Genomic DNA, 10,962 nt, shown 5'->3' on the forward strand with positions numbered 1-10,962 from the left:
TCTCCTGGGGTTATACCCCAAGGACTCCATAACACCCAACCAAAAAGAGGTGTGTACTCCTATGTTCATAGCAGCACAATTCTTAGTAGCTAAAACCTGGAAGCAACCCATGTGCCCAACAACAGATGAGTGGCTGAGAAAGCTGTGGTATATATACTGTATATATTTGAATTGACTAATTAAGGAAATAGATTGTTGACGAAAGGAAAAATGAGTCTCCTAGTTGGAGTGGAAAGTTACAGATAAGCAACAGGTGGGAACTCGAATGATATATTTTGTAATGAATTAAATTTAGAGATATACATAATCATTCATGTTTAGCTTAATATGTTTGTTTATATGTATAAATGATTAGACATACATAAATATGCATACATAGATTAGCATACACATATATACTTAGTCTAGTTTGCTGACAGTCCCTGGAGGAAAATCCTCCTCTTGGCACGGAATACTTTTCAAATATTGTTTTTTCTAATATTGGTCTTCAATCAAATGAATTAGGAAATTTTGGAGAAATCGCTGATATAAGGACAAGAGTTCAAATTACCCAAAGTCAACATAAAACATTTTATAGAATCATGGAGAATGACCTTTCTAACTATGCCTCAGAAACTACCTGAAGCCATAAAAAAAGAAATTTGTTCGAACCCTGGCTCCCCACCTGCAGCGTAGTCGCTTCACAGGTGGTGAAGCAGTTCTGCAGATGTCTATCTTTCTCTCCCCCTCTCTGTCTTCCCCTCCTCTCTCCGTTTCTCTCTGTCCTGTCCAACAATGACGACAACAACAATAATAACTACAACAATAAAACAACAAGGGCAACAAAAGGGAATAAATAAATAAAATAAAATATTTTAAAAAAAGAAATTTGTTGGGAGTCGGGCAGTAGCACAGAGAGTTAAGTGCATGTGGCGCAAAGCAGAAGGACTGCCATAAGGATCTTAGTTCAAGTCCCTGACTCCCCACCTGCAGGGGAGTCACTTCACATGCGGTGAAGCAGGTCTGCAGGTGTCTATCTTTCTCTCCCCCTCTGTCTTCCCCTCCTCTCTCCATTTCTCTGTCCTATCCAACAACAACAATAACTACAACAACATGAAAAACAAACAAGGGCAACAAAAGGGAAAATAAATCAAAATTAAAAAAATATATTTAAAAAAAGAAATTTGTTTTAACTACCTAAAATAGCAGTCTCAAGAAAAAAAATCAAAACACATTAATAAACACATCTACACAAGAAAAAATATACTGAACCTTAAAAGAGATATTTAATTTTGTCCATATGAAAAAAATTACAAAGAACCTGCAAAATCATTCACTTGGATAGGGCACTGCTTTGCCAGGTAAAAAGCACTACTGTGTTATGTCCCCAGCCCCTTGATACTACGGTTTCTTTCCCCTCCTCTCTCTTTTTTTGCCTGCCCCCCCCCCCCGCAAAAAAGTTTAAATGGAGCAGTGATTTCCCACTAATGATGGCAAAAAAAAATAGGAATTACACTTATACATATATATGTACTATCTAGACTGTCAAAAAGTTAAATAGTACTTTTAAAAAATATATTTTATTTTTTTATTGGTGAGAAAGATAGGAGGAGAGAGAGAGGGAACCAGATATCACTCTGGTACATGTGCTGCCAGGGATTGAACTTGGGACCTCACACTTGAGAATCCAATGCTTTAAACATAGCACCACCTCCCGGACCACTAAATAGTACTTTTTTATGGGGCTTTAAGAAAAGAGGCATTCACACATTACTGACAGGAAAGTGAAATAGTTCAACCTCCAATGAAAAGAAATGTGACATTATCTTGCAAAATTGTGGTAACATTTATTCTTTGACTCAGGCATTCATTCAGCTTTGGGAAATACATTTTACAGATTTACCAATAACCAGAGAAAATGACCTATGTACAACACTCTTCATAGCATTCCTATTCATGATAGCAAAATACTGAACATGAGCCAAAGGCCCATCTATGTGTGAATAAGTAAACTACAATAAATTTATATAGGGAATTTGTACTGCTCTATAAATAATGAGGGCTTCCACTATGCAGAAAAAAGAAACTATATATAACCATATATTTTGCATAAATATTTATAGTAATTATGTATTAATGTTAAATGCTAGATTATATGAAAAATGAGATTTTCATTTGCATATTATTATTTCTACTTAAAAAGTATGAACAGAAAATAAATACACGGTAGATGATAGATACACATTTACAAATCACTATATTTTCTTTTCTTTTTTATTTTAATTTATTTATAAAAATGGAAACACAAACAAGACCATAGGATAAGAGGGTACAGTTCCTACCACCAGAGCTCCTATCCCATCCCCTCCCCTGATTAACTTTCCTATTCTTTAACCCTCTGGGAGTATGGAACCAGGGTTATTATGGGGTGCAAAAGGTGGAAGGTCTGGCTTCTGTAATTGCTTCCCCACTGAACATGGGTGTTGACAGGTTGATCCATACTCCCAGCCTGCATGTCTCTTTCCTTAGTGCAGCAGGGCCCTGAGGGAGCTCCAGGTGACATTGATTGGTGGGGACATCTGTCCAAGGAAGTCCAGTTGGCACTATGGTAGCAACTGGAACCTGGTGGCCCAGGCAAGACTGTGGCCCAGATTCTACAAATCATTATATTTCAAAATGTTCATTTCTGAGACTGTTGTCACAAAGGTGCAGTTTCTTCCTTCCTTCTCCCTTCCTTCCTTTCTTTTTTCCTTTCTTCCTTCTTCCTTCCTTCCTTCCTTCCTTCCTTCCTTCCTTCCTTCCTTTCTTTCTTTCTTTCTTTCTTTCTTTCTTTCTTTCTTTCTTTCTTTCTTCTTCCTTCCTCCCTTCCTTCCTTCTTTTCTCCCTTCCTTTCTTCCTTCCTTTCTTTTTTACCACTCAGATTGCATCCTCTCTCTCTTCTCCCCCAAATGAAAAAAAGAGTGATCACCAACAGCAAGAGGCAGTTTCAGAAGCAACACCTAGTGCCTGCTTCACGCTCAGGAATGAATTCTGGGCCTTTCTGTACGATCAGAGGAACATCTCTAGTAAGGCACTATAGAGACGATCCCTGAAGGTATAGTCTTACAAGGCTACAGTTTCATATATCCCCATATAGGTGTTAACACATCTCAGTCACCACCAAATGTCATGTCCCTCTACCAGAGGGCACTGGTTTACCTATACCCTTTCATTCCCTTCTGGTTTCTGGAATCCATGGAACTAGTAAAGTAGACACAGATTATTAGCGTCTATAGTTTCCATTGTTTTCTTTTGTAAAGTCCACCTGTGAATGAGATCATCTGGCATTTGTTTTCCCTCTGCCTTATTTCACTTATTTTGACAGCATGTATGCTTTCTCTATTCCATCCAAGTTGTAACAAAGGAGAAAAACCTGCCTTTTCTAACAGATGAGTAGTATGTTGTTTATTTTTCTTACAACTTCCTTATCTGCACATCTACCACTGGACATTTTCTTCCCCAATATTGACTACTTTATAAAAAGCTTCAATGACTATGCTGTACATGTATATTATCAGTTATATGTGGGTGTGTGTGTGTGTATGTGTGTGAGTGTGTGTGTGTGTGTGTGTTCTCTGTATACATAAAGAGGTATTGCTACATGAATGGCTGATCTGTTTCTGATATTTTGAGGAATAGCCAAACTATTTTCAGAAAGACTGGATCAACTTACACTCCCATAAACAGCATAACAGGATACTTCTTTCCCCACATCTCTCTAGCAGTTGTTGCTTCTACCCTTGTATCCCAGCTTATTAATTTTGTTTAGTTTTGTTTTCAATAGAGACAAAGGAGGCAGAGTGGGAGAGAGGGAGTGAAAAAGGTCATACCATCAAAGCTTTCTTCAATGCAGTGGGAATCGGGCTCAGGCCTAGTTCATGCACATGGCAAAGTAGTTTTCCAAATGAGCTGACTTTGTTGATGCAAGTCATTCTCACATGTATAAGATAGTTAACTTGGCTTGCATTTCTCTGATAATAAGTGGTAATGACTATTTTTTCACATATCTTCTTTAATAATGCTCCTGTTCATTTACTTCCCCCTTTATTTATATGATTTATTTAGTTAGTTTTCTTTATTGGGGAATTAATGTTTTACATTTGACAGTAAATACAATAGTTTGTACATGCATAACATTTCCCAGTTTTCCATATAACAATAGACCCCCATGAGGCCCTCTGCCATCCTTTTTGGACCTGTATTCTCCACCCCCCCACCCACCCACTACAGAGTCTTTTACTTTAGTGCAATAAACCAACTCCAAGCCAAGTTCTGCTTTGTCTTTTCCCTTCTGTTTTTATTTTTCAACTTCTGCCTATGAGTGAGTTCATCTGATATTCATCCTTTTGTTTCTGATTTATCTCGCTTAACATGATTCCTTCAAGTTCCATCCAAGATGAGGTGAAGGAGGTGAATTATCATTTTTAATAGCTGAGTAGTATTCCTTTATGTATATATACCACAACTTGCTCAGCCACTCATCTGTTGTTGGACACCTGGGTTGCTTCCAGGTTTTGGCTATTACAAAGTGTGCTGCTAAGAATGTATGTGTACACAGACCTTTTTGGATGGGTGTGTTGGGTTCCTTATGATATATCCCCAGGAGAGGAATTGCAGGATCATAAGGTAGGTCCATTTCTAGCCTTCTGAGTGTTCTCCAGACTATTCTCCACAGAGTTTGGACCAATTTACATTCCCACAAGCAGTGCAGGAAAGTTCCTTTGACCCCACAACCTACCTTTTCTGATGATCTTTTTCTGCTATAATGAATATAACCTTCTCTTTCATTAAAAAAAAAAACAACTTACATTTGTTTAGCACTGGATAGATACAGAGAGAAACTGAGACGGGAGGTAAAGTAGAGGGAAAAAAACAGACACCTACAGCCCTACTTCACCACTTGTGAAGCTTTCCCCTTTGCAGTTGGGGGCCAGGGGCTTAAACCTGGATTCTCAGGGCCAGATGGTGGCACAACTGGTTGAGTACACATGTTACAATACACAACGGCCCAGGTTTGAGCCCTCAGTCCCCACCTGCAGGGAGAAAGCTTCACAGGTGGTGAGGCAGGGATGCAGTTGTCTCTCTCTCCCTCCCTATCAACCCCTTCCCTCTCAATTTCTGGCTGTTTCTATCCAATAAGTAAATAAAAATAATAAAAGAAAAAGAAATCTTTAAAAAGAAAAAACCGGGAGTCGGGCTGTAGCGCAGCGGGTTAAGCGCAGGTGGCGCAAAGCACAAGGACCGGCATAAGGATCCCGGTTCGAACCCCGGCTCCCCACCTTCAGGGGAGTCACTTCACAGGCGGTGAAGCAGGTCTGCAGGTGTCTATCTTTCTCTCCTCCTCTCTGTCTTCCCCTCCTGTCTCCATTTCTCTCTGTCCTATCCAACAATGACAACAACAATAATAACTACAACAATAAAACAACAAGGGCAACAAAAGGGAATAAATAAAATAAATATTTAAAAAAATTTTAAAAGAAAAAACCTGGGTTCTTGCACATGATTCTCTGTGTGCCCCCTGCCACTGCCTGGCCCCATGAATGCAACAGTCTCTACATTGTCCTTATTTTATTTCTTTACATAAAAGCAGTCCATTTTGTATATTATTTAATCTTATTATTATTAGTTATCATGTGACTATTACATATTCTTCATAGTATATATATCTGATTTCTTGCTTCTCATAATGTATCAGTTAAAAATAAACTAATTCACTGTATAAGTATAGAGTCATAGCATATATTTTAATTAGTGTGAACTTGTTTACCTAAACACTTCTGAAAAAGCACACGGAATTGAAACATAATAAAGTTGTAATATCTTATTTATGTATATGTGTCTACATGGATAGATGTATGTACATTTATATATATATATATATATATATATACATTTATGTATGTACATTTGTTTCTCAAGATCCCATATTGGTGAATATGAGTCAGAATATAAAAGCCTCAATATTTTCCTGTTCCTTAGCATGTATCTCACATAGGTAAGATTTAGAATTAGTTTTCATAATCAGTTACAAAGAGAAAGTCAAATTTCATACTGAAAAAAGTGCAAGGTTCAGGAGAACATACATTGCTTCAAGAAGATGAGTATAATGGTGGATAAGGCCATTAAGACAGCAGTATAAATAAACTGCTTAGTAATGTCTAGTCTTATTTTCATCTCAGAATATTACATCCGCAGTTCTCAGCTAATAGTTTTGCTTGAGAATAATCAATATTCAATGCAATTTAATGATGTTAGCTAAGATTTTCCCACAAATGTTCTGCAGAAGTCTGTAGGACAGATTGTTCCCTTTACCACTATATTCATTTATACAAATTAGTTTTCAGATGTGTCTTAGCAAAATTAATAGCTAGAAGAATTCAGCAGCTTTACAACTGAATTATCATTCTGTTTCTCCTTAGAATGTGTTCAATTCTTTTTATTACCCTTTCAGTTCTTCAAAGCTGACGATGAAAAGTTCTAGTTGTAGTCTGTATATGTACATGTGCTCATGTGCTCCTAGAGATATTTAAGAATGTTTCTATCAGACTCTTTCTTTGTAAGTGAATTTAAGTCAAAGGACGCTGTGCAGTGATTGAGGAAGTGCTTCAGCAGGCAGAGCACAGAACACAGAACAGGCATGAAGGATGTCTTTCGTTCAAACCCTGGCACAACAGAAGCCAGAAGAAAGTGGACCTCTGTTCTTGAGTCTCTCTCTCTTCTTATTATGTATCAGCTAAAAATAAACTAATTCACTGTGTAAGTATAGAGTGAATTAGTTCTCTCTCCCTCTCCCTCCTTCCCCCATTTCAATACATACATACATAAACCTTTAAAAAAATAAAATAAAAATGGGGAGGTGGGCGGTAGCGCAGAGGGTTAAGCGCAGGTGGCGCGAATCGCAAGGACTGGCTTAAGGATCCCGGTTGGAGACCCTGGCTCCCCACCTGCAGGGGAGTCACTTCACAAGTGGTGAAGCAGGTTTGCAGGTGTCTGTCTTTCTCTCCCCTTCTCTATCTTACCCGCCTCTCTCCGTTTCTCTCTGTCTTATCCAACAACGACGAAATCAGTAACAACAACAATAATAAGTACAACAATACAACAAGGACAATGAAAGGGAATAAATAAATAAATATAGATATTTTAAAAATAAATAAATAAAATGAAAATGAAACGGGATAATATCTTATAAGTTTAGGTGACAAGGAATAGGCAGCATGATGTTTCTGGGAATCTTTTAATTATTTTTTAATCTTTATTTTTTCATTGGAAAGAGACAGCCAGGAATTGAGAGGGAAGGGGGGGATATAGAGGAAGAGAGACAGAGGGGCACCTGCAGCCCTGATTTACCATTTTCAAAGCTTTCCCTCTGCAGATGGGGGCTGGGGGTTTGAACCCAGGTCTTTGCACTTTGTGACACGTGTGCTCAACCAGGTGCACCACCACCCAGCCCTGGAATTTATAAATGTGAATTAGAAATAAGCAAACTCAGGCTGGCAAGATAGCAAAATGGTTGTGCATAGACACTCTCATGCTCCAAAGTCTCAGTTTCAATCTCCCTGCCACTGTAAGTAGTGCTGACCAGCACCCTGGAAAAAACAAACTTCAGTAGGGCGCCAGGCATTGGATCACCTGGCTAAGCACACACACTGCAGTGCACACAAACCCAGTTTCAAGCTCCTCATCACCCACTGCAGGTGGAAAGCTTAATGGTGAAGCAGGGCTGCAGGTATCTATCTGTCTCTCTGTCTTTCTCTTCCTCTTTCAATTTCTCTGTGTCTCTATCCAATAACAAATAAAAGATAAAAAAAGTTTTAAAAAGAAATAAGTATACTAAGCTTTCAGTAAAGGATTATTTTGAATATTGCATTACTGTTATTTATTCATTATTTTATAATTATATCTGCTATACTTTTATGGGCACAAGTAACAGAGCTCATAATATGGAACAGAGTCTATTTAGAGGTTTCTGGAAGACAATGGGCAGAAAATGGTAGTTCTGAGAATTTTTTTATGCTGAGAAAAATTAAGTTGGTGCACTTTTATTAGTTTATACTACAAAGTACTTTAATTGTTACACAAGGACAAAACAAAATTAAAATAATAAAATTTGGAGCAGGCTATATAGGACTTACATATAAGAAATTCCAGATTTAATACCTGCATGTCTGATTGCTGGACCTGAACTGTGGTCAACAATGGCAAAAAAAAAAAGTGCAAAATTCAAAAATGAATTTTCTGTAACAATAAAAACTAGCCTCCCAGGTGTAATAGTAGATAGGACAAATTCATACAGGATTAGAATTCCTGTAGATGAAAACTCTGATTCTGGTTTTAATAAAATATATGTAATTTATAAATATATGTTATTTATTTTGGATAGAGTAAAAAGAGATTGAGAGGGAAGAGAGAGATAAAAGGGAAGTGGGGGCCGGGCCTTGGCGCACAGGGTTAAGAGCACACAGGGCAAAGTGGAAGGACCCAGTGCAAGGATCCCGGTTCAAGCTCCTCCTCCCCACCTGCAGGAGGGTCGCTTCACAAGCGGTGTCTTTCTCCCTGTCTTCCTTCCCTTCCTCTCTCAGTTTCTCTCTGTCCTATCTAAAAAATTGAAAAGATGGCCATAGAAGCAGTGGATTCATAGTGTAGGTACCAAGCCCTGGAGGCAATAAATAAATAAGCAAATAAAGGGAGAGAGAGAGAAATGACATTTGTACTGTTTCATCACTTGTGAAGCTTCCCTGCAAATGGGGAGCATGGGGTTGAATCAAGGTCCTTGCACAGTAGATTGTGTGTTTTCTACAAGAAATACCACTGCCTAGCTCCAGAGTTCCTTTTATTTTAAAGTTCAATTGAAAGGAATTGATTTGGCTTGGGAGATAACACATTTTTATGTAATAGACTTTTTGCTTGAAGATGTTTAATTCCCCTCTACCTTCATAAGCCAAATCTGAGCAGTGCTCTGGTAAAAATATTTTTAAAGGTGGGGGGAGGGTATTTTATCAGTTGTAATTTTATTAGATCTTTTTTTTCTGTTTTTCTTTTTTTATTTATTTATAAAATGGAAATATTGACAAGACCACAGGACAAGGGGGGTACATTTCTGCACAATGCCTTACCCCCAGAGCTCCGTATCCAAACCCCTCTCTTGATAACTTCCCTATTCTTTATCCCTCTGGGCACATGGACCCAGGATCATTGTGGGATACAGAAGGTGGAAGGTCTAGCTTGTGTAATTGCTTACCTGCTTAACATGGGCATTGGCAGGTTTATCCATACTCCCAGCCTGTCTCTCTTTCCCTAGTAGGGGTAGGGATCTGGGGAGGCAGGGCTCAAGACATGATTTCAAATTTTGTTTGCTTTTGTGACTTCATACATTCATACCTGACTTCATACATTCATCATTCCACTGCTCCAAGGACAACATTTATTCCCTTTTATTTTAGAAAGAGAGAAAGAAGGATCAACATGTAGGGAGAGGGAGAGAGACACCCCAGCATCACTCCACCAACCACTGAGCGTCTCTTGGTGTTATATTGCTTTGTCGGGAAATTGTGAGAGCTCACAAATACCCTGCATTCCTGATACTATGGCCTATATACATAATCATTGTTTTGCTTGAAAGATCTCTACCCATTCCATTCCTTTGATCTATCTTCTTTCTACCCTCAAGACCCTCCCTGCCTGCAGGGTAGTATTAATCCTACCAGTTAAAACACTTGCAACAGTTGCTAAGGAAGTTCCTACCTTCCCAGCCCCTTTTGCCTTTCTCCACACCTTTCCAAGCCATTTCCGTTTCCTACTTGCCACTTCCAGGTCTGCCTTTTAAAAGCCTTGGCTCTCTGATCAATAAAGATTTTGCATTGCCTCGTGGCCAAGTGTTTGGTTCCTGAGTCATCTCCCTAGTCGCTGAGTGAGGAGCAGCCCAGGCTGGCTCAGGTCAAGTTCTCTCCAACACAGAGGGTACGTGCCCAGGAAGAGGCACCCCACGCTAGCCTGGCACTGCTTATGCATATTGAGTCATGTGCTCTACAGAGTAAGCTGTCTCAGTCCTTCCAGTCCTATCTTTTATTTAGTTGTCCTGTTTATTTTTTAAATTATATTTAGTTATTGGATAGAGACAGCCAGAAATCGAAAGGGAAGGGGGGTATAGAAACAGAGAACACCAGCTTTTCATCTCCCCTTGACTGGTATCTAGAATACACATCAGCATCCCAAAGTCCTTTCTTCCTGTGTTTTCACACCTTCCCTAGCGTCCTGTATGCCACACCTAGTCCAAACTGCACCTTATAGGATTGCTTACTGTGTTTTCTTCTTAAGTTCCAGCTATAAATGAGATCATTCAGTATTGTTTTTTCTCTTTCTGACTTCTCAGTCAGCATGGTGCCTTCAAGTACTGAACGTAAGATTGCAAAGGAGGTGGCCTCATTATTTTTAACATCTGCATGGTACTCTACTAATAGTCCATACACACTATTTCTTTCTTGGCCATTCATCTATCATTGAGCATTTGGGTTGCTTCTAAATTTGAGCAATTAGAAACTGTGCTGCTATGACAAGTTCTGTCTTTGAAAATGGAGGAATTTAAGGAGAGGAAACTGCAAAGGGAAATTTGAAATGGATTTTGTGTCCTGCACTAAAGCAAATTTCTCTGGGGATGAAGAGGAAAGGAAGAGATGAGGGGTGCTTTGGGGTCCTGCTGCAGGATATTGGAATAGGATCTAAGTGGCGAGTGAAAAGGTTTTGCTATCACAGGAACATAAGAAATTGTACCAGGGGTGGGTGGGGCACTAGGTTAAGTACACACATAACGAGGCACGAGCAGGTCTGCAGATGTCTGTCTTTCTCTCTATTTCCTTATCCACTTTCAATTTCTATCTGACCTATCAAAACAAAATAGAAGGGGAAAAAGGGGGGGGGGGATGAATCCACCAGGAGTGGTGGATTCAT

General features: G+C 38.9%; 1 pseudogene; it reads right to left on the reverse strand.

The window, feature by feature from the left end:
- Positions 1 to 2,895: 2,895 nt before the first annotated feature.
- LOC132538377 (small nucleolar RNA U3) lies at positions 2,896 to 3,083 on the reverse strand (annotated as a pseudogene).
- Positions 3,084 to 10,962: the final 7,879 nt, after the last annotated feature.

Source organism: Erinaceus europaeus, chromosome 4, assembly GCF_950295315.1.
Source record: "Erinaceus europaeus chromosome 4, mEriEur2.1, whole genome shotgun sequence".
In the NCBI taxonomy this organism is placed as follows: domain Eukaryota; kingdom Metazoa; phylum Chordata; class Mammalia; order Eulipotyphla; family Erinaceidae; genus Erinaceus; species Erinaceus europaeus.